Below are 22729 nucleotides of genomic sequence, written 5' to 3' on the forward strand. Positions count from 1 at the left end.
CCCAGGCAATACTTTGCCCCTTCTGTGCCCCCCCGAGCCCCCTAGCCACCCTCCTAAAGATGTTTCTAGCCCACCCCCCACCCCGGTTTTCTCTCTAATCTAATGGCACCTCCTGACATCGAACCCCCTCGATCTTTGGGGTATGGGGTCCTTCCTTCTGCGCCCCCTCCTTCACCTGCCTCTCCCTCCCCCCAACCTCTCCCCCCCCACTCGGTGCAGCAGCTGCAACGCTAAAGATTTTCAATGCAAGACCCTCCTTGTCCCCGCCTCCCTCTCCCTCTGCAGAAAGGGGGCCGGCGCTTGCTCCAGCCTCCCCCTCACTCTTCCTCCTCCTCCTCCTCCTCATGCCAACACCCAGCCCGACCCTCGCGGCCCCGATCCCCGGCCGCCCCCCGCCTCTCCTTCCCTCTCCGTCCAAGTGCTCGGGGGTGGGGGGAAAGCCCCCCACCTCCCCTCCGAGGCACCGCTCCCGCGCTGCGCCCCGGCCTTTCCTGCCCGGTTCCGGGGAGGCGTTTCCACCGCGCGCTCCTCCCTCTCCTCCCTCCTTCCTCTTCTCCCCCTCCCTCCCCAGCCCAACCCCGGTTCTGCGGGGCTGGGAAGAGCCGAGAAAGGAGGGAGACTCGGCCCCTTCTGTGGCTCTGGATCGCCCGGAGAAGCCAGCGGGCTCCGCGCACCCCTCTGCGCCCCGGCGCACCGCAGCCATGGCGGAGCCCAGCTAAGACGCCCTTCGGGGGCCACAGCGCTCCGTTAACCCCCACCCCACCCTCCCTTTGCGGATCTCGCCGCCAGGTGCGCCTTTGTTTGTGGATTCCGCCGATGGAGCCTGCGAGGAGTCGGCCCGGAGGAGCCCCTTAGGGCTCCCCCTCCAAGGCGCCCCCAAGGCGGAGTCCCTTTGGCGCAGGGCGGGCGGGCGGCGGCGGCGGCGGCGGCGCAGCCCCTCTGGACGCGGCCGCGCTGCCCAGCCGAAAGGATGAGCCCACCTCCCGTCGGGTGACACCCCGCTGCACCCCCAAAGGTAAGGGAACCCCCTCCTGCCTTTTCCTCCAGGGAGGGAGGGAGGGAGGAGAAGGCCGCCGGAGCGACATTTGCGCATGGTGAATAGATGGATGGAAGGATGGATGGAGGCTGGAGGGGAGGGGCTGGGTGAGGGTTGATGTGATGAAGCCCAGGCTGGCAACTGGAGGCTTTGCCAAAAATGATGGGGAGGTGTGTGTGTGTGTTTGTTGGGGGGGGGTTGTTCTATCTGGGTCTGGTATTCCTTGAGATGCGCGGAATGGTAATGTCTCTTCGCTCGTCTGGTGCCAGAGGTTATGCTTCTTGGGGGAGGGGCTGGGTGGGGTGCCAGAAAATTGGGGGCGGGCGCCCGGGTTAGTGGGTGAAGGGGCTCGCTTCGTTAGGGGCGAGACGGGGTTGTATTTCCCCTCTCCTCTGCCGCAAACGATTGGGGATGGAGAGGTGTTTTTGCAGTTTTGGGGAGGGGGCTGTTCGTCCTGGCGAGGAGAACAGATGGGGGCGTTGGGCTCAAGCGGCAGCCAGCCTCTGAAGCGTCGCTGCTGCTGCTGCTGCTTTGCTTCTGAACCCTGCTGTGTGCCAGGCAAGGACCCTGGCACTCTGGTGGGCACTGGGCTGCTGTCCTCTCTCCCCTTAGCACCAGAGCGCTTGGAACTGGAACAGGCAGCCTGGGTTGTTTGCCCTTGTGCCAAAGATTGGAGATTTCTGAGTGTGTGTGTGTGGCATTTTTTTTTTGGAGGGGGCCACACTGGTGTATCTAGGGGGCGCTGAGATGCCCAAGTTGTCTCTTTGGCTCGGTTCGGTCTCTTTGGCGCGATTCAGTCGTCCTCCACCCCCAGCCCAACCCACCGCCACTTGGGGCTGGCAAAACCGATTCTGTCTCCTAGAGCTGTGCCACTGCTTCTGCCGCCAGACTCTGGGGGTGGCAGCTGGTTGGGAAGCGGGGAAGCTCTGCCAGGCAACAGAGGGGCCATTCTTTTCCCTTGGCACCTGCCAGCGAGGGCAGCTGGCATCCCCTTTGCCTCTTCTCATGCTGTCCAAGGTGCTGAATTTCAAAGCCACCCTCTGCTGCATTCTGATGGGGGACACACATCTACACATGAACTGGAAACCATCTCACTCACTCTTGATGGATCTGAGCAATGCCAGCAAGGGGAAACAGATCCGCTCTTCTTCACCCCCTCCCCGCCTTTTCTTTTTTGGACCTGATCCGTGGGAACGCCTGCCAAAGAATCCCCAGCCTCTGTGCAGCCAGGTTTTGATGGTTAATGGTGCTCACCTGAGGGTGAATTATTAGATTAATGGTGGGTTTCTATTATGTGGTTTTACACTCCCTCAGAGATGCAGAACTCACCCCACTCTCGCCCCAATTTTGGGATCCGGATGTCCCTAGGGACCTTTCACAACTGGACTGCAGGCAGTATTATATTCCAGGGTTCCCCTCCCTCCCTTCCTCCTTCTCCCTCTCCACAAGTTGGTCTGTCTCCTGCCCTCCAGGTTGATGTATGATGGTTTTCTCTTCTCTTTTTTTTTGCGAACGGGGATGAAGGATGGATGCTGGGCTTTTGAGAGCGCATCAAATGGAGCTTCGCTCGCTTGCCTCAAACGCCTGACCGCCTCATCGCTCCTCTGTAAAGCTCCTGGACATACGGAATGCTCATTCGCCCGCTGTCATTCACACTGCCAAATGCACACATACGCACACACACACACAATGCACGCGCCGAGTTGCAGGAGGAAGCAGCGCGACCCCCCTCTCCCACGCCCAGCTGGGGGGGAAACAGACACCTCCAGATACTTGACGCCCGGCCAAGAACAGCCCCACACACTTAAGTACACACACATTAAATATGCACGCTTTATGACACACCCGCGTGCATTTAGAGAGGGGCCTGGGAGCAAGTATGCCAGAGAGGCCTGGGGAGTGCCATTATTTATGTAGCATATACAGAAGGGAAGGGAGACCTGTGCCCGCCCCCTCAGATGCCTTCAGACTACAACACCCATCACCCATGACAATAGGCCCTCCTGACTGGGGCTCATAGGTGCTGGAGTCCCCATCCCTGTTTTTACAGAAGCAATAAACAACCCTCCCCAAACAGGTCTCTGTCCCAAAGAGCTTACAATATGATAGAGGGCTGTTTTCAATACTTTATTGCGGTCCAAAGATCCACAAAACAATTTCGGAACAAGATGCAGTTGAAACGACCAGACAGACAGATGGAAGAAACCGAGGCAATTATTTTGTTTTATCTAGGGTATAATGATCTTTGTTTCTTATAACCTCCGGAAGAAACTTTGGTGGCTATTAGTCATGATGGCTATACTCTGCAGGCAGCAGTGCTTCTGAGGACCAGTTGCTGGCAACTACAGGAGGGTAGGGGACGCGGGTGGCGCTGTGGGTTAAACCACAGAGCCTAGGACTTGCCGATCAGAAGGTAGGCAGTTCAAATCCCCGTGGCGGGGTGCGCTCCCATTGCTCGATCCCAGCTCCTGCCCACCTAGCAGTTCGAAAGCACACCGGTGCAAGTAGATAAATAGGTACCGCTCTGGAGGGAAGGTAAACGGCCTTTCCGTGCGCTGCTCTGGTTCGCCAGAAGCGGCTCAGTCATGCTGCCACATGACCCAGAAGGTCACTCGGCCAATAAAGCGAGATGAGCGCTGCAACCCCAGAGTCGGTCACGACTGGACCTAGTGGTCAGGGGTCCCTTTACCTTTACCTTACAGGAGGGCAGAGGGTTCTTGTGGTCGGGTCCAGATTCTGGGTTTCCCAGTGGGGCATCTGGTTGGCTCCTGTGAGATGGGCCATTGGCTGGATCCGGCATCTGGGGTCTTGTTATGTTCTTGTGGAAACTCCAGATCCAGAGGCAGTCTATCTGGATTCCTAGATTCTTTGAGGCATTTGGCCCCTGTGAGAACAGGACACCGGAGTAGACGGGACACCTGCCTAGCACCGCAGGCCTTTCTTGCGTTCTCAGAGAGGGAGGATGGAGAGAGTTGGGACTGCCTAAATGACACCTGGCTAATCTCCTTGATGCGTACTCAGAAGTGTCTGCACTAGTGGATGCTCAGGCAGGTCCGCACTCTTGCAAGCGATGAGCAGGAAGGAAGCACACTTCACACTTCCAGGCCTGATCCTTGGCAACAAATATATGCAGGGATTTTGTGCACCCGGCTGCATGTCGACTGTCACTCCCACACTTGTTTGCTGACATCTCTGAGCGCAGGCAAACTCAACGACCGCGCGCAGGTAGGGCTTCTCTAGCAGCGCAGTCCGAAACAGCCTTCCTCGGGTGCTGTGGCTGTGCCAAAGTCGGGAAATGTCGATCGCACAGCACAGCTGAGCTTAGTCCTACTCCATGCCGTCGTCTGTTTAGCCTGGAGAAGAGGGGACTGATAGGTGACATGAAAACCATCTCCAGATATCCGAAGCGCTGTCCCATTGAGGATGGAGCAAGCTTGTTTTCTTCTCTTCCTGGAGCGGAGGACCCGAACCAACGAATTCGAGCGACAGGGAAGGAGGTTCCGACTCGACATTCGGAAGAACTTTCTGATGGGAAGAGCCATTCGATGATGGAAAGGACAACCTCAGAAGCGGGGTAGACTATCCGTGCCTGGAGGATTTTAAAGAGCCATCGATAAACTATGGAGCTCAGTCCCATAGACCACCAACCTGGATGGTTTTACAAGACAAATTAAAGGAGGAGAGGCTGCTGTTGGCTACTAGACAGGGATGCTTCTGGATGAAGAGAAGGCTCTCGCTTCCTGCCTGAGGGTTGGCCATTGAGGCACCTGGTTGGCCACTGTGAGAACAGAATGCTAGAGTAGATATTATTATTATTATTATTATTATTATTATTATTATATCCCGCCCATCTGGCTGGGCTTCCCCAGCCACTCTGGGCGGCTTCCAACAGAATATTAAAGTACCATAATACATCACACATTAAAAGTTTCCCTAAACAGTGCTGCCTTCAGATGTCTTCTAAAAGTCTGGTAGTTGTTGTTCTCTTTGACATCTGCTGGGAGGGCGTTCCACAGGGCGGGTGCCACCACCGAGAAGGCCCTCTGCCTGGTTCCCTGTAGCTTTGCTTCTCGCACTGAGGGAACCGCCAGAAGGCCCTTGGAACTGGACCTCAGTGTCCGGGCAGAATGATGGGGGTGGAGACGCTCCTTTGGGTATACTGGGCCTTTGAGGCCGTTTAGGGCTTTAAAGGTCAGCACCAACACTTTGAATTGTGCTCGGAAACGTAGATGGGCCACTGGTCTGATCCTGCAAGCTTCTCTTATGTCCTTACGAAAGTGAGATCTCCGTTGGATTGGGCTAGATTCCCCTCTAGAGACTGGCCAGAGTCATAGAGGATACATGCATGGATAGCACATAGTTAGACTTTGGAACTCACTGCCACAGGAGCTGGTGACGGTCACCAACTTGGATGGCTTTAGATGAGGATTATTATTAATAGCTCAGTTGGTAGAGCATGTGACTCTAAATCTCAGGGTGATGGGTTGGGCAAAAGATTCCCACATTTCAGGGGGTTGGACTAGATGACCCTTGTGGTCCCTCTACAATTCTGTGATTCTATGAAGGCTATCAAGGGCTAAAAGCCACAATGGCTCTGCTCTGCCTCCGAATGCCAGTTCCTGGAAACCAGAGGAAGGGAGAGTTCGGCTCTTGTGCTCGAATCCTGCTTGCCTGTTTTGCATAGGCATACTGGCTTCCATGGGCCTGATCCAACAGGCTTTCCTTACGCTCTCATGGAAGCCGGTGGGAGCTTCTCTGTGCATGGCTGTGTCTTCTTTAGAAGACCGCATGACAGTTCCTGTGCGGCCGCAAGGCTTGTGTGCGCGAGTGTGTGAATCCCCGGGTGTGAAATGTCATATTCTGTTTGTGTTATCCGTCCGGCGAGCAAGCAAGAAAACCCACCTGCAAGGAGAGGGGCAGAAAAAGGAGGAGGGGGGAGGCAGTCAGGTCTTCAAAAACTGGTGCATTACGTATTTATTCCTTTGCACGCACGGTTCTCTCCCTCACCGTTTTATGCCCTGCGAGGCAGGTGGCGTTGAGCGGCAGGGAAGTGGCCCAGTGGACTTCATGGCCAAGTAGGGATTTGAACCCTGGTCCAACACTCTAACTGCAGGGGGTTGGGCTGGATGACCCTCGGGGTCCCAACTCTACGGTTCTATGATTCTGCACTACACCGCCTCTCTCTTGCCTCGCTCTTTCCAATGTGGGTTAGAAAGCAGAGGTTCAGAGCCTTGATGGAGGCTTGCAGGTGTCAGAACTGGGACTTGGGGACTGCGTGCTGCAGGTGAGGCCTCATCCTGGCCTCCTTGCCTGCGGCGTCTGTTCTGCCCCCCCCCTAACCGCAGGGTGAGGAGAAGGCAGGCAGCCGCAGATGGTGGTGCCGGGACTCGCCTGCTTGTTTTGGACATATGTCCTTTTCCTCCTGAGAAGGCTGCCATGTGCTGTAGCCTAGATTCTCCACCTAGATTTGGGCCGCTGGAAAAAACCAAAACACAAAACCTTGCAAACAGCTGCTTCTCTTATGCAAACAGCGCTGCAAAGTCTGCCTAGGTGCCCTGTTTTCAAGAGGGTCCAGTGGGAAGCCAAGAGGAAGGGAGGGAGGCAGCGTTGCTCAGTGGTCAGGCACTCACTGTTCCTGCGGAAGTTCCCAGGTTTAAATCCTGGCATCTCCTGTTAAAAAAGGTATCAGGTAGCAGCAACGTGATGGGGAGGAGTCCTTGGGGCACCCTGGCGCCCTGCAGATGTTTCAGTCTACAGTTCCCATCAGCCCCTATTGGGAGTTGTAGTTCAAAACATCTGGAGGGTGCCTGGTTGAGGTGCTGCTGGGCAGACGACACGGGGCTAGGCGGACTGATGTTCTAGCTGGTTGGAGGCAGGTTCAGGCATTCAGCAGCCCTTAATCTTATTGTGTGCTTCCCTGGTCTCCAGAGCTGGTAGACTACCTCTGAATGTAGAAGCTCCACTGAGCAGTAGTGAGTGATGGCGGTGTCTAATCACAGAAAACCATAGAACCGCCTTGCTGGCCACAGTCACATCTGTCCCAGCACCCTTTCAGAGGCATGGCTTGGCAGCAGTCACCCTCCCTGTTTTATCTGTGATTCCAGCATGGCAGAGGGTTGGACTCGATGACCCTTTGGGTCCCTTCCACCTCAGCAATTCTGTGTTTCCAGAAACTGGTACTCAAAGGTGTGCAGCCTCTGACCTGTTCGTATCCCAGGCCATCCGCATTTTTGCTGCCTGCTTTTTCCTTGATCCATCCAATTTGCACGTAACGCCAAGTCAAACCGTGGCTTAGCAGAAACGGGAAAACATGTGAGTTCCTGCAGTGCTCCCACCCTGTTCGTGCTGCTGCTGCTGCACTAAACCATGGTTTGGCTTTGCATTACGTCTGAATCTGGGCTCACTGTTTTTCTTGCTCCGTGATACCAGAATTGGAAAGGAATCTAGTCTAGGGTTACCAGACGTCCCCGGTTTCTGGGGACAGTCCCCGGATTTGCAAATCTGTCCCCGGACAAATGCCGTCCCCGGAATGTCCCCAGATTTGCAAATCTGTCCCCGGGAAACATGGCAGTCTCAGCAGCCAGCCTGGTAGTGCAGTTGGCTCTGGTTGGCTTCAGGAGTTGCTCGCTGCAACACATCATACGGCGACTTCCAGTGAGGAAAAATGGCGGGCGCCATGGTAGCCTGTGCTACCAGGCTGGCTCGGGGCTGCGGACTGCCTCTGCCGGCGCCACTGCCGATGGGGAACCCGGGATGTCCGGCGGTACAGACCTCCTGCCCCCTTCCCCCTTTGTTTTGACTAATCGGGGGAGGCTTGGGGGTCACGGCCAGCTGGCTGTTGCCCAGTTTTTTCAAAACTCTGAGCATTTATGTTTCACAGGGTGAGAAAGAAGGGCTTTGCACCTTTATAAAATATGCATGTGTGCTTGGGCCCAGGGTCTTTGGCCACACCATCCCCACTGACTCCCTGTTGCTACACAGCTTCAAAAAATAAAACATAAAAATAAATGTCCCCGGATTCATTGAAAAAAATCTGGTAACCATAATCTAGTCTAACCCCCTGCAATGCAGGAATCCCAGGCAAAGGATCACTGACATGTTGTTGTTTAATCCTTTCCGACTCTTCGTGACCCCCTGGACCAGAGCACGCCAGGCACTCCTGTCTCCCACTGCCTCCCGCAGTTTGCTCAAACTCATGCGGGTAGCTTCTAGAACACTGTCTCACCATCTCGTCCTCTGTCGTCCCCTTCTCCTTGTTGAATGGTTTATTTAAATGTAAAGGTTCATCATTGTTGCACCCGATGTGTATGTCTTTAAGGGGCCAGAGCAAGGGCCAGAGCAAGATAACGAGACCCAGCTTTACAGCTGTGAAACACAGCAGGTGCTGCTGAGTTGTATTTGATTAAGGTGTGTCAGCATTTGGGTGTAGTATATAAGGAGCAGCACCTAGCTCTCCCATTACCCTGGGGGATGGGTTGGTGGTTGGGTCTGGTTTGGTTGTTAATGTACTTAGTGTAAAAGGAGTTTTTGTTTTTCTTATTAAAACCTTGTTTAAGTTATTTTTGAGTCCTTTCTTTTTAATGCAAGGTCTCCCCAGCAAGCTCTCTGCAGCGTTACCATACTGCAAACAGCCAACATCTTTGGTTATGGGCCCAGCTGCTGAGTGGATGACTGCATATTTTTGGACTCTGAGAAAGGTTTGAAAACTCCTTCTCCTGTTAGCGTAGTTCTGTGGGTCTGGAAGAGTTCCAGAATGGTTGACCGGGTTCCTGAAGCTGAGAAGGCTCTGGTCTTCCCACAGCTAACAGATGAGAACTATAGTTTATGGTCTTTTCGGGTGGAGGCGCTTTTGACCTCTAGAGAAGTATGGACCTATGTAACTGATGACCCTCCTGACCCTGTAACTAATGCTTGGTCAAAAGGAGATGCAAAAGCCAGGGCGATAATTAATTTGGCAGTCAGCGACCAGCAAGTAGTCTATATAAGAAATAAGAAAACTGCCAAAGAAATGTGGGACAGTCTTGCAGCAGTGCATGTTAGAAAAGAGTCAGCATCTGCATTGACGTTTTTCAAGCAGTTGTACCAGACGAAGTTGCAGCCTGGTGGTGATTTGGCAGCACACTTGAGACGTCTGGAGGCAATACGCGGCGAATTAATTCGAAGGGACATGGACATACCTGATATTCAGTATGTTTTTATCATTCTATGTTCCCTTAATGAGGACTTTGATGGTATAGCTAGCCAGATATCTGCTGTTCCACCAGCACAATTAACTGTGGAAGGGGTAACGGCAAGATTAATGGGCGAGTTGGACAGAAGGGAGGCTTGTGCCATAAGCACTCCTATTTCCAGAAGTAATGAGGAACGCCATATGCAAACCTGTGGTGATACAACTGCATTTAAAGCTGCAAAGCGTTGTTGGTTCTGCAATAAACAAGGACATTTTGCAAAGGACTGCAGATCCAAAAGAAAGCAAAGTACTCCCAAGCCTGTTTCTGTTCGTCAGTCACGGTCGTCAGCCCAGCAGCCGACATCGTATAGTAGAGACAGAAACGAGCCCCGAGCTTTTCATGCTCGGACAACAGATCGTAAAAGAATTAAAGATGCCAAGTGGAAGTCTTTTGTTGTGGACTCAGGAGCATCTCAGCATATTTGCAACGATCGAAGCTTGTTTATTTCTTTTGAAGAGGAAATTGGTAATGTACATTTAGCCAATTCACAAGTCTTGCAGTCGCTTGGCAGGGGTACTGTTAAACTTGACTCTTTAAACATTACAATAGCGAACTGCATTTACTGCCCGTCAGTGGACAATTTATTATCAGTAAGGTGTTTTGCTCGTCAAGGCATAACTGTGCGTTTCTTAAAGTCAATGTGTGAGTTTTTCGATGGGAACAAACGTCTATTATATGCCCGGGAATCTGATGGTTTATATAGACTGTATTTTCGCACCTACTCCCAATCGCCTACAAATTGCAGAGCAGCACAGTCAAGCCAGGGGTTGAGGAATGTAAGGCCTCATTCCGGGTGTGTCCATGAGGCACACAGAATTCTGGGACACCTGAATTTTGCTGATGTAATTAAGACAAAGAATATTGTTAATGGCCTCAACTTAAAACCATGTAAATTCTTTATGCAATGTCTATCCTGTTGCAAGAATAAGATTAAGGTTGCACGCAAGGGTAGATGCTCAGATAGGAAAGTAACTGAGCCATTTGAGCGTGTACATTGTGATATAGTTGGGCCACTCCCACCATCATTAGGAGGTTCTAAGTACTGGCTTACTCTGATAGACCAGTATAGTAGATATTGTTGGACTTATGCAATAGCTGAGAAGTCCCAAGCATTTGAGAAGTACAAAGTTTTTTGCAACTGGGTAAAAACGCACTTTAACAAATCAATTAACAACCTGTTTTCTGACCGGGGTGGGGAATTTGTTTCTGAGGATTTTGAGAAATTCCTGGAAGCGCAGGGGACTACTCATGAGTTATCTTGCCCCCGCAGTCCCTGGCAAAATGGGCTTGTTGTGCAGCGAGACCTGCAGGCAGGGGTTAAAACGTATCTGCACGATGCTAATCTGCCCAAAGACTTTTGGGCTGAAGCGCTTAATGCGTTTTGTTATGTTAGAAATCGCAGTTATCATTCTGGTTTAGATGTCACCCCCTATGAGAAGCTGTTTAAAAAACGCCCTAATCTGAAATACCTACGCATTTGGGGTTCAGATGTAATTATGCATTATCCCGCTAAGCAGAAATTGGGTGAACGTAGTGTCCAGGGAAAATTAATGGGCTACCAGCAGGGGGCGTACAGAATTTACATACCAGCAACTGGCAAATTTCATATTACCAGAAGCATGATACAAACTGTAAATTGGAATGGAGTTGCTGTCTTCCAAGATACTGATGGTATAGATAATACTGAGGAAGAAGAGGAAGAAGCAGCAGCAGCAGGAAATGGTGCTTCTGAATTAATGGAAAAAGACAAAAAGTCTGTTGAATCTGATTTGTTTGATGATTTAAAGTCACAGGCACCCAAGGGGAGGTTAGATTCTCTTGAGTTTTCTGACCGTGAGCTTAGCCTACAGGCATCTCTTCAATCTGACAATGATTTACAATCTGAAACTAGTGGTTCACTTAGTCCCATTAAGTCTGAGGAGTCTGACTCTCCTTCCGGACTGAGATGTTCAGATAGAAAGAGACAGAAGCCACAACGTTTTGCAGATGAACATTTTAATACTGTGTATGCCAATAAGGCAGTTTTTGAGCCAAAAAGCTACAATGATGTTCAGAAATTACCTAAGCAACAAGCTGCAAATTGGTATAAAGCTATGAACTCTGAGATAGCTTCTTTAAAAGAGCATAACACTTGGTCTCTTGTACCACAAACCCCAGATATGAGACTTATTGATTCAAAATGGGTTTATAGAGTTAAAATGAATGACAAAAATGAAGTTGTAAGATACAAAGCAAGATTAGTTGCTAGGGGTTTTCAACAAATTCCAGGCGAAGATTATGATTTGTGTTATTCACCAAGCGTAAAATATGAAACAGTTAAGCTTTTGTTAAAAGATGCATCACAACGTGGACATTCTGTTTATCACCTAGATATAAAAACTGCATATTTGTTTGCAGATTTAAAAGAACAAATTTTTATGCGTGTTCCTGAAGGCATAGACGCCGCTGAAGGTTTGGTATGCAAATTAAACAAATCCCTTTATGGTCTGCACCAAAGTGGAAGGAATTGGCACCAAACTTTAGCAAAAGAATTGCTGGATATTGGTTTTTCACAAGGAAAGGCAGACAACTGTGTGTTTATAAAGGAAAGGGCAAACTCTGTAACAAAAATATGTGTGTATGTAGATGACGTGCTAATTTCTACAAAAACTAAACAGGAATATGAACTGGTAGTATCACAGTTACAGAAGAAATTTGATGTGGTGGAATTAGGCATAGCTAAAAATTACTTATCCATGCAAATTGAGAAAGGCAAAAATGGATCTTTTCTGGTTCATCAAACTGCAAAAATTGATGATCTTGTTGAAATGCTATGTTTAGAAAATGCAAATGGCAAGGAAACGCCTATGGTGTGTGGTTTCACCTTTACAGGTGAAGATAAGCCATTTCCTAACAAAACTTTGTATCGTTCTGCTATAGGCAAGCTAAATTTCATTCAAAGAATCTCAAGACCAGATATAACTTATGCTTTTCACTTTCTGGCAAAATTTGTGGAAAAGCCTACTACACAATGTTTCTCTGCTCTTAAGAGAGTGGTAATGTACCTTAAACACACCAAACATTATAGGTTGCAGTTTACAACATGTATTGACAAAGGTTTTGAAATTTTCTGCGATGCATCTCATGCAGTGGAACAAAATAATTGCAGGGATGTGTCTGGTATGGTGTTTTGTTATAACGGTTGTCCATTTGAATGGAAGTCCCAGACACAAACCATTATTTGTCTCTCCACAACAGAGAGTGAATTATGTGCATGCGTTCAGGCCACTCGTGATGTAGAATGGTATCTGCAAGTATTTGCAGACCTACAGATGCAAGTAACACTACCAGTAAAAGTTTACCTTGATTCCCAGAGCGGACTTGCTATCCTGTGTTCAGAGACCAATACGCAGCGCACTAGAGTCTTAAGGTTACGTTTACAGTTTGTAAAGAAACTAATTGCTGACGAAATGATTGTATTTGAATATGTTCCAGGTGACAATCAAATTGCGGACATTTTTACTAAAGCACTTCCAAAGGTTACACATGAAAGACATGTACAAAATATGCTTTATGTTTTTGTTCCACAATGATGAACCGCAGGGGAAATGTTGAATGGTTTATTTAAATGTAAAGGTTCATCATTGTTGCACCCGATGTGTATGTCTTTAAGGGGCCAGAGCAAGGGCCAGAGCAAGATAACGAGACCCAGCTTTACAGCTGTGAAACACAGCAGGTGCTGCTGAGTTGTATTTGATTAAGGTGTGTCAGCATTTGGGTGTAGTATATAAGGAGCAGCACCTAGCTCTCCCATTACCCTGGGGGATGGGTTGGTGGTTGGGTCTGGTTTGGTTGTTAATGTACTTAGTGTAAAAGGAGTTTTTGTTTTTCTTATTAAAACCTTGTTTAAGTTATTTTTGAGTCCTTTCTTTTTAATGCAAGGTCTCCCCAGCAAGCTCTCTGCAGCGTTACCATACTGCAAACAGCCAACACTCCTTGTGCCCTCCATCTTTCCCCACATCAGGGTCTTTCCCAGGGAGTCTTCTCTTCTCATGAGGTGGCCAAAGTCTTGGAGCCTCAGCTTCAGGATCTGTCCTTCCAGTGAGCACTCAGGGCTGATTTCCTTCAGAATGGAGAGGTTTGATCTTCTTGCAGTCCATGGGACTCTCAAGAGTCTCCTCCAGCACCAGAATTCAAATGCATCCGCTCTTCGGCAACCAACCTTCTTTACTGACATATGGCTACCCATACCCCGTTTAGAAAGCCTACAGTGTCGGAGAGTTCACCACCTCCTGCCATCATCCATTCCACAGTTGAACAGTTCTTATTGTTAGAAAGTTCTTCCTGATGTTGAGTCAGAATCTCCTTCCTTGTCATTCGAATCCATTGATTCGACTCCCACCCTCTGGAGCAACAGAAAACAAGCTCGCTCTATCTTCCATGTGGCAACCCCTCAGATATTTGAAGGTATCTCTCATGTCACACTGGGAGACAAGCCATGAGCCCAGGAGGTTCAGAGGGGATGTTGCGCCAAGCCAGATCTTCGCCCTGGCACAGGAGCAGCAGCAGCAGGGCCAGGGGAGGAGGAGAACAGCGGCTCTGATCCTCCCAGCTCCATGTCCGCTCGTTTGCGCGATGCCATGGCCTGGCTCCGCATGAACCGACCCGGCCTGTGACCCATCCCAGAATTTCAATAAAATGCCCTTTTGTTGCTGAAAGGAATCATGAGGGAGGTTGCCCAGTGTGTGGCTGATGGACTGCCATTGGCCCGACATGCCCCATAATGTTTGTGCCATCCTTGCAGAGACTGCATATTTCATCTGCGGTGGTGGCATCTACACTTTGGAACTCCCTGCCCATTGATGTAGAGCAGGCAACATATGCAGACAACCATTTTTCTTTTGCTTAGGCCAGCCCAGCCAGGTTCGATACGATACGATATGATAATCTTTATTGTCATTGTCCCATACAGCACAGTGAAATTGAAAAATCTACATAAGACATTCAAAAACCAACAAGCCTGCTATCCCAGCTATCCCAACCTGGTTAGCCCCCTAAAAACTCGGATGCCCCATTTTAAAATACACCCACAGAGGCGCCTTACAATGCATTTAAAACCAAAATCACATTTGGGTAGAAACTGTTTCTCAGGCGGCTGGTCCTAGTCTTTATAACCCTGGACCTTCTTCCAGAAGGCAGAAGCTGAAAGAGATCATTTCCGGGGTGCACACTGTCCTGCGCTATCTCTGCAGCTTTCTTATGGCACCTGGAAGCATAGATTTGATCCGAGTTGGGAAGAGGGCACCCAATTATTCTCTGACAAGCTGCATCGAAATCCTGTTAAACAAGTAAATAATTTTATTGGAACGGCCTAAAATACCTAGATGTCAGGCTTTGAAAGCCGCTGTGCTGCTAAGGTGTTTGTCTGTTTGCTTATTGTTAGATTTATAACCCAGCAAGGAGCTCAAGGTGCCAAACACACTTTCCCCCCTCTCCATTTTACCTTCTCAACAACGCTGTGAGGTAGGTCACTCTGAGAGGCATTGGCTGACTGAAGGTCACATCCAGTGAGTTTCATGGCTGAGTGGAAGGGGGGATTGGAACCCTGCTCTCCCAGGTCCTGGTCTGACACTCTAACCATTACACCACCCTGCCTCCCTGTGGCCAAGTTCAGATTGGCTGGCTACTATCCTGGAGGGAAAGATCTAGAGGAGTGTGCAACATTCCTTCGGGCATGCCTTGGCTCTTTTGCTGGGGAAATTTATTGGGGACTGCTTTACAATCCATGGAGAGGTAGCCAAATGGCAGAACACCTGCTTGGCATGTAGAAGGTCCCCAGTGCTTTACCAACTGCATCTCTGTCTCCATAGGAACATTTAAACCTCTCATTTAAATCAGAACCAGTGAAGGCGGTGAAGGTCCTGTGTGAGTGTCTGGAGGCGGTTGGAGGATGGATGGCGGCTAACGGATTGAAGTTGAATTCCAACAAGACAGAAGTATTGTTTCTGGGGGACAGGAGGTGGGCAGGTGTGGGGGACTCCCTGGTCCTGAATGGGGTAACTGTCCCTGAAGGACCAGGTGCGCAGCCTGGGAGTCATTTTGGACTCACAGCTGTCCATGGAAGCGCAGGTCAATTCTGTGTCCAGGGCAGCTGTCTACCAGCTCCATCTGGTACGCAGGATAAGACCCTACCTACCTGTGGGCTCTCTCACCAGAGTGGTGCATCCTCTGGTTATCTCCCGCTGAGACTAATGCAATGCGCTCTGCGTGGGGCTCCCTTTGAAGGTGACCCGGAAACTGCAACTAATCCAGAATGCGGTGGCCAGACTGGTGACTGGGAGTGGCTGCCGAGACCACATAACACCCGTCCTGAAAGACCTACATTGGCTCCCAGAACATTTCTGAGCACAATTCAAAGTGTTGGTGCTGACCTTGAAAGCCCTAAATGGCCCAGTATACCTGAAGGAGCATCTCCACCCCCATTGCTCAGCCCGGACACTGAGGTCCAGTTCCGAGGGCCTTCTGGTGGTTCCCTCCCTGCGAGAAGCCAAGTTAAAGGGGGCCTTCTCGGTAGTGTCCCCCGCCCTGTGGAATGCCCTCCCACCAGATGCCAAGGAAATAAAGAACTATCTGACTTTTAGAAGACATCTGAAGGCAGCCCTGTTTAGGTGACTTGGCAACTACAGAGTAGCTGGGGCAAGATAGGTTGGATAATAAGAATAATCGGAAGCAGCCTTAGACCATGTGAGACCATTGGCCCATCTTCCCCAGTATTGTCTACACTGGCAGGCAGCCGCTCTCTAGGTTTTCAGGTTGGGAGTCTCAACTGGAGAAGCCTTTGGGGACTGAACCTGACACTCACCTTCTGTTTTCAAGGCAGATTCTCTCCCTCTGAACTCTGGTCCTTCTGTCCAGCGTGAGGTGTGGGTGAGATCCCTGCCTGAAGCCCTTGAGAGCAACATAGAAGTCATAGCAGGGTCACTGGTGTGAGATGGGAACATGGTTTGTCTCGACCTTATAGGCTTTGCGTCTTCACGGTAGTTGGTGCAGCCTGTTGGTTTCTGTTTCCCTCACTGAGCAGCAGCTGCAAGTCATGGGACTATGTTTTCATTCCACAGTCGAGATACTGTTGGATTCCCACAGGAAAGGGAGACGGGATGTGACGTTTACTAGGTTCCTGTTTGCCTACCTGGTATGGTTCTTTCAGACCTGCGAATTAGCTGTAAGTCTTCAACACTCTCCTCTTCTTTCTTAGAAGAATTGTGGCCTATAGTGAACAATGGTTCCTCCAGTTCTCGATCAGAGCCTTCAGAGGGTCGCACAGAGGCTTTCGCACTCTTGAAATCCTCTGAACCATCCGATTCAGTCTCAGATTCAGAATCAGGACCTTCATCAGTGGGTGTGGCTGTTGTTGCTTATCCTCAGACTCTTCACTGTCATCAGAATAACATTGGAAAATTCCCACATTCTCCCCCCACATGGCATTGTACTCAACACTTCTAGTGAGCCTAATTGTCTTAGAGTCAGTCATCATTACTCTGTAAGAACCTTTCTGATACCCTAGAAAGATACCATGCAAACCACGCTTGCCTAACTTGGAGCTTTGTGGTGTGTGAACCCACATGTCAGAATCAAAAATCCTCATGTGTTTGATGTATGGTTTCTTGCCAAACATCTTTTCATAGGGGGTACAACTCTGGGGATGGTCGCATCCAAGAAAGTGTTTTGGTGCAGCAATGTGGTTCTTGCCTTCCCACCTTCAGGAGATATGTTCCACAGTCACACGATGGCCAAGTAACTTTGCACAACTGCCATGGGTCCCGTCTGTCTGTCCATCCGTCCACAATGTGGGGCACAGGTCTCAGGGGTGACACACTATCTGGGACCCACGTGTCATTGGTGCAAAACACTGGCCAGGCCATTCTCATGAGCCGAAAGCGTGCTCGAGAGCTCATCCTCCACGTGACACGGAGAAATTGATAGCGCTACTCGAAGCGTCTTTCCGAGAGCCTCGTTCATCTTGTCATTAAGAGAAGGGCCAATAGCTCATGGTCACAGAGTGCCTGGTTTGCATCCAGATTCAGCTTCCAGTTTAAAAAATCGAGGAGCAGGAAAATACTTTCTCTGTCTGAGATCTTTCAAAGCTGATGCAAGTCAGAGCAGTGGATCAGATGGACCATGGGCAGGCCTGGGGGCTGGATCTGGCCCAATCGCCTTCTAAATCCGGCTTGCAGATGGTCTGGGAATCAGCGTGTTTTCACATGAGTAGAATGTGTCCTTTTATTTAGAATGCATCTCGGGGTTATTTGTGGGGCACAGGAACTTGTTCATATTTTCTTCTTCAAAATATACTCCAGCCCCCCACAAGGTCTGAGGGACAGTGGACCGGCCCCCTGCTGAAAAAGTTTGCTGGTCCCTGAGATGGACCAACAGCTTGATTCAGGATTTGCAGTTGCTATTTTTCTGGAAAAAGAGGGGCCAGAACTCACCATGAACACCTCCCTCATTCTCTTAGAATGGCAATGGCGCCCACTTGAGAGGTGCTGGAACTGAGATCTGATTGAAAAAATCCCCACGATTCATTTTTTCTGTTGTTGTTTAGTCGTGTCCGACTCTTTGTGACCCCCTGGACCAGAGCACGCCAGGCACTCCTGTCTTCCACTGACTCCCGCAGTTTGGTCAAACTCATGTTTGTAGCTTCGACAACACTGTCCCACCATCTCGTCCTCTGTCGTCCCCTTCTCCTTGTGCCCTCCATCTTTCCCAACATCAGGGTCTTTTCCAGGGAGTCTTCTCTTCTCATGAGGTGGCCAAAGTATTGGAGCCTCAGCTTCAGGATCTGTCCTTCCAGTGAGCACTCAGGGCTGATGTCCTTCAGAATGGAGAGGTTTGATCTTCTTGCAGTCCATGGGACTCTCAAGAGTCTCCTCCAGCACCAGAATTCAAAAGCATCCATTCTTCGGTGATCAGCCTTCTTTATGGTCCAGCTCTCACTTCCATACATCACTACTGGGAAAACCATAGCTTGAACTATACGGACCTTTGTTGGCAAGGTGATGTCTCTGCTTTTTAAGATGCTGTCTAGCTTTGCCATCACCTTTCTCCCAAGAAGCAGGCGTCTTTTAATTTCGTGACTGCTGTCACCATCTGCAGTGATCATGGAGCCCAAGAAAGTAAAATCTCTCACTGCCTCCATTTCTTCCCCTTCTATTTGCCAGGAGGTGATGGGCCCAGTGGCCACGATCTTCGTTTTTTTGATGCTGAGCTTCAGACCATATTTTGCGCTCTCCTCTTTCACCCTCATTAAAAGGTTCTTTAATTCCTCCTCACTTTCTGCCATCAAGGTTGTGTCATCTGCATATCTGAGGTTGTTGACATTTCTTCCAGCGATCTTAATTCCGACTTGGGATTCATCCAGCCCAGCCTTTCGCATGGTGAATTCTGCATATAAGTTAAATAAGCAGGGAGACAATATGGGAAAACCATAGCTTTAACTATATGGACCTTTGTCGGCAAGCTGATGTCTCTGCTTAATAATAATAATAATAATAATAATAATAATAATAATAATATCTCTAGAAAAATGCCAGCCCTTCGCAAGCACTCCCCATTTGAAAGGCTTGGATTTGATGGCTTGCTGGCCTGTGACCAGGAATGGTTGTAATAATAATAATAATAATAATAATCATCATCATCTCCCACCATCCCCAGCTTGCAGGTCAAGGATGGTGGGCACTGTAGTCCAAAAAACGGCTGGAGACACAAGTTTGGGAACCACTGCTTTAGGGAGTTCCAAAGTTGTTTGGGAGCCACCACTTAGAAGGCCCTCTCCTGCGTCCCTACCAACTGCGTGTGTGATGGTTGAGGGACCGAGAGAAGGCCTTGCTCGAAGATCTCAGAGCCTGGGGGAGATTCGTATGAGGGAATAGGGTCTTTCAGATAGCTTGGAACTAAGGAATAAGGGGCTTTCTCGGTAATAACCAGTACTGGTGAAAATCTGGGAGGTGGGCATAGAATAAGTTGTGGTTGCTGCTTAAGAAGAAGCTGCTGGATCAGTCCAAACAACAACAGCAACAACAACAATTATTTATACCCCGCCCATCTGGCTGAGTTTCCCCAGCCACTCCCAATCGGCTCCCAATCGAGTGTTAAAAACAATACAGTATTAAATATTAAAAACCTCCCTAAACAGGGCTGCCTTCAGATGTCTTTTAAAGATAAGATGGCTGCTTATTTCCTTCACATATGAAGGGAGGGCGTTCCACAGGGCAGGCGCCACTACCGAAGAGGACCTCTGCCTGGTTCCCTGCAACCTCACTTCTCGCAATGAGGGAACCGCCAAAAGGCCCTCGGAGCTGGACCTCAGTGTCCAGGCCGAACGATGGGGGTGGAGACGCTCCTTCAGGTATACTGGACCAAGGCCGTTTAGGGCATTAAAGGTCAGCACCAACACTTTGAATTGTGCTCGGAAACGTACTGGGAGCCAGTGTAGGTCTTTCAGGACTGGTTTTATATGGTCTCGGCGGCTGCTCCCAGTCACCAGTCTAACTGCCGCATTCTGGATTAGTTGTAGTTTCCGGGTCACCTTCAAAGGTAGCCCCACATAGAGTGGATTGCAGTAGTCCAAGTGGGAGATAACCATAGCATGTACCACTCTGGCGAGACGGTCTGTGGGCAGGGAGAGTCTCATCCTGCGTACCAGATGGCGCTGATAGACAGCTGCCCTGGACATAGAATTAACCTGAACCTCCATGGACAGCTGTGCGTCCAGAATGACTCCCAGGCTGCGCACCTGGTCCTTCAGGGGCACAGTGACCCCATTCAGGACCAGGGAGTCCCCCACAGCAACCCGCCTCCTGTCCCCAAAAAACAGTACTTCTGTCTTGTCTGGATTCAACCTCAATCGGTTAGCTGCCATCCATCCTCCAACCGCCTCCAGGCACTCACACAAGACCTTCACCACCTTCACTGGTTCTGATTTAAAAGAGAGGTAGAGCTGGGTGTCAGCCTATCTGGGCAGCATCCTGATCTGCCAATGTCCAGTTAGATGCCTGTTGGGAGCCCGTAATCAGGATCCGAGCACAAGAGCCCTCTCCCTTCCTGTCTTTCCCCCAGCAACTAGCAATTCAGAAGCAAAGCCATCCTGGCCAGTAGCCATCCATACCCTTCTCCTCCTCCACAAATCTATCCAATCTACGGTATCTTTTAAAACCATCCAAGTTGGCAGCTGTCGCTGCCTCCTGCGGCAGCGAGTTCCACTGTTTAACATTGCCCTGTGTGAAGAAGGGCTCTTTCTTCTGCCCGTCCTGGGTCTTCCCAACCAGATTTGCCATCCCGGTGAAGATCTTCAGCACGCCTTGGTTGCATGCAGCAAGCGTTCTGCATTCTGCGCAGGCAAAATGGACAGTTGGTCTGTTCAGCCGGGGTCCACCTCTTCTGCCAAAATGCGTTGGGTTGGAGGGGGAGAGGGCAAAGATGCAGAGATGTGGACGATGGATGCAAGTTCGGGGGAGCAGGTGTGAGGATAGGAGGCCTGTGGAGCGTTGGCAGGGAGAGCTGAGAGCAGTGGTAGGGCTGGCCGGTTTCCCTGCCTCTACCCGATGCTGAGATGTGGTTTTTTATGACTTGCAAACACACATCAGGGGCAGGTGTAGAAGGGATGGTGGCTACGCAGCTCTGTTGGGGTGTATGTGTGTTGTTGTGAGGAGGAAGAAGAAGAAGAAGAAGAGTTTGGATTTGATATCCCGCCTTTCACTCCCCTTCAGGAGTCTCAAAGCGGCTCACATTCTCCTTTCCCTTCCTCCCCACAACAAACACTCTGTGAGGTGAGTGGGGCTGAGAGACTTCAGAGAAGTGTGACTAGCGCAAGGTCACCCAGCAGCTGCATGTGGAGGAGCGGGGAAGCAAACCCGGTTCACCAGATTACGAGACTACTGCTCTTAACCACTACACCACACTGAGAGGAAAGGACTTCTTTGCCTTCAGCCAGCACCCTCCTTTGAACACAGGGACAAAGAAGGATGTCTCTATAGGGCCAGGCAATAATAATAATAATAATAATAATAATAATAATAATAATAATAATTACTGCTCCTGCCAACATCATATATCACTGGTTTGCTCCTGTGGGTTAAACCACAGAGCCTAGGGCTTGCCGATCAGAAGATCGGTGGTTTGAATCCCCACGACGGGGTGAGCTCCCGTTGCTCAGTCCCTGCTCCTGCCAACCTAGCAGTTCAAAAGCACGTCAAGGTGCAAGTAGATAAATAGGTACCGCTCCGGTGGGAAGGTAAACGGCGTTTCCGTGCGCTGCTCTGGTTCGCCAGAAGCGGCTTAGTCATGCTGGCCACATGACCCGGAAGCTGTACGCCGGCTCCCTCAGCCAGTAAAGCGAGATGAGCGCCGCAACCCCAGAGTTGGTCATGACTGGACCCAATGGTCAGGGGTCCCTTTACCTTTACCTTATACCCCGCCCATCTGGCTGGGTTTCCCCAGCCACTCTGGGCGGCTTCCAACAAAGTATTAAAATACAATAGTCTGTTAAACATTAAAAGCTTCCCTAAACAGGGTTGCCTTCAGGTGTCTTCTAAAAGTCTGGTAGTTTTTCTTCTCTTTGACATCTGCTGGGAGGGCGTTCCACAGGGCAGGTGCCACCACCGAGAAGGCCCTCTGCCTGGTTCGCTGTAACTTGGCTTCTCGCAATGAGGGAACCGCCAGAAGGCCCTCGGAGCTGGACCTCAGTGTCTGGACTGAACAATGGGGGTGGAGACGCTCCTTCATACAAACCTTCCCTGGGCTCTGAGAAATTTGGGGAAGACTCTTTTCTCGGTCCTGCCATCCTCACAGGCAGGCTTGGACAGGGCCTTTGGAGTATTATTAGAAGTATTGTAAAAATGGATAAGGAGAAGGATGATTTGTTAAGAGATGTAAAGGCAATATAAAGTTAAGAAATGCATTGTTGTTGTTTAGTCGTTTAGTCGTGTCCGCCTCTTCGTGACCCCCTGGACCAGAGCACGCCAGGCACCTCTGTCCTCCACTGCCTCCCGCAGTTTGGTCAAACTCATGCTGGTAACCTCGAAAACACTATCCAACCATCACGTCCTCTGTCGTCCCCTTCTCCTTGTGCCCTCCATCTTTCCCAGCATCAGTGTCTTCTCCAGGGAATCTTCTCTTCTCATGAGGTGGCCAAAGTACTGGAGCCTCAGCTTCAGGATCTGTCCTTCCAGTGAGCACTCAGGGCTGATTTCCTTCAGAATGGAGAGGTATGATCTTCTTGCAGTTCATGGGACTCTCAAGAGTCTCCTCCAGCACCATAATTCAAAAGCATCAATTCTTTGGCGATCAGCCTTCTTGATGGTCCAGCTCTCACTTCCATACATCACTACTGGGAAAACCATGGCTTTAACTATACGGACCTTTGTTGGCAAGGTGACGTCTCTACTTCTCAAGATGCTATCAAAATGGTGGATCATCAGAGGTGCTG

The 22729-nt window shown here is 50.0% G+C and overlaps 1 protein-coding gene across 1 annotated transcript in view; it reads left to right on the plus strand.

The window, feature by feature from the left end:
- Positions 1 to 431: 431 nt before the first annotated feature.
- The window catches only part of LRFN1 (leucine rich repeat and fibronectin type III domain containing 1), a 155340-nt gene continuing 133042 nt past the window's right edge, over positions 432 to 22729 (plus strand). The window contains exon 1 of the mRNA XM_053397629.1: positions 432 to 1015. The gene's annotated coding sequence lies outside the window, so the exon portion shown is untranslated. The remainder of the gene's footprint in view (positions 1016 to 22729) is intronic.

Source organism: Podarcis raffonei, chromosome 8 (assembly GCF_027172205.1).
Source record: "Podarcis raffonei isolate rPodRaf1 chromosome 8, rPodRaf1.pri, whole genome shotgun sequence".
NCBI classification, from domain to species: domain Eukaryota; kingdom Metazoa; phylum Chordata; class Lepidosauria; order Squamata; family Lacertidae; genus Podarcis; species Podarcis raffonei.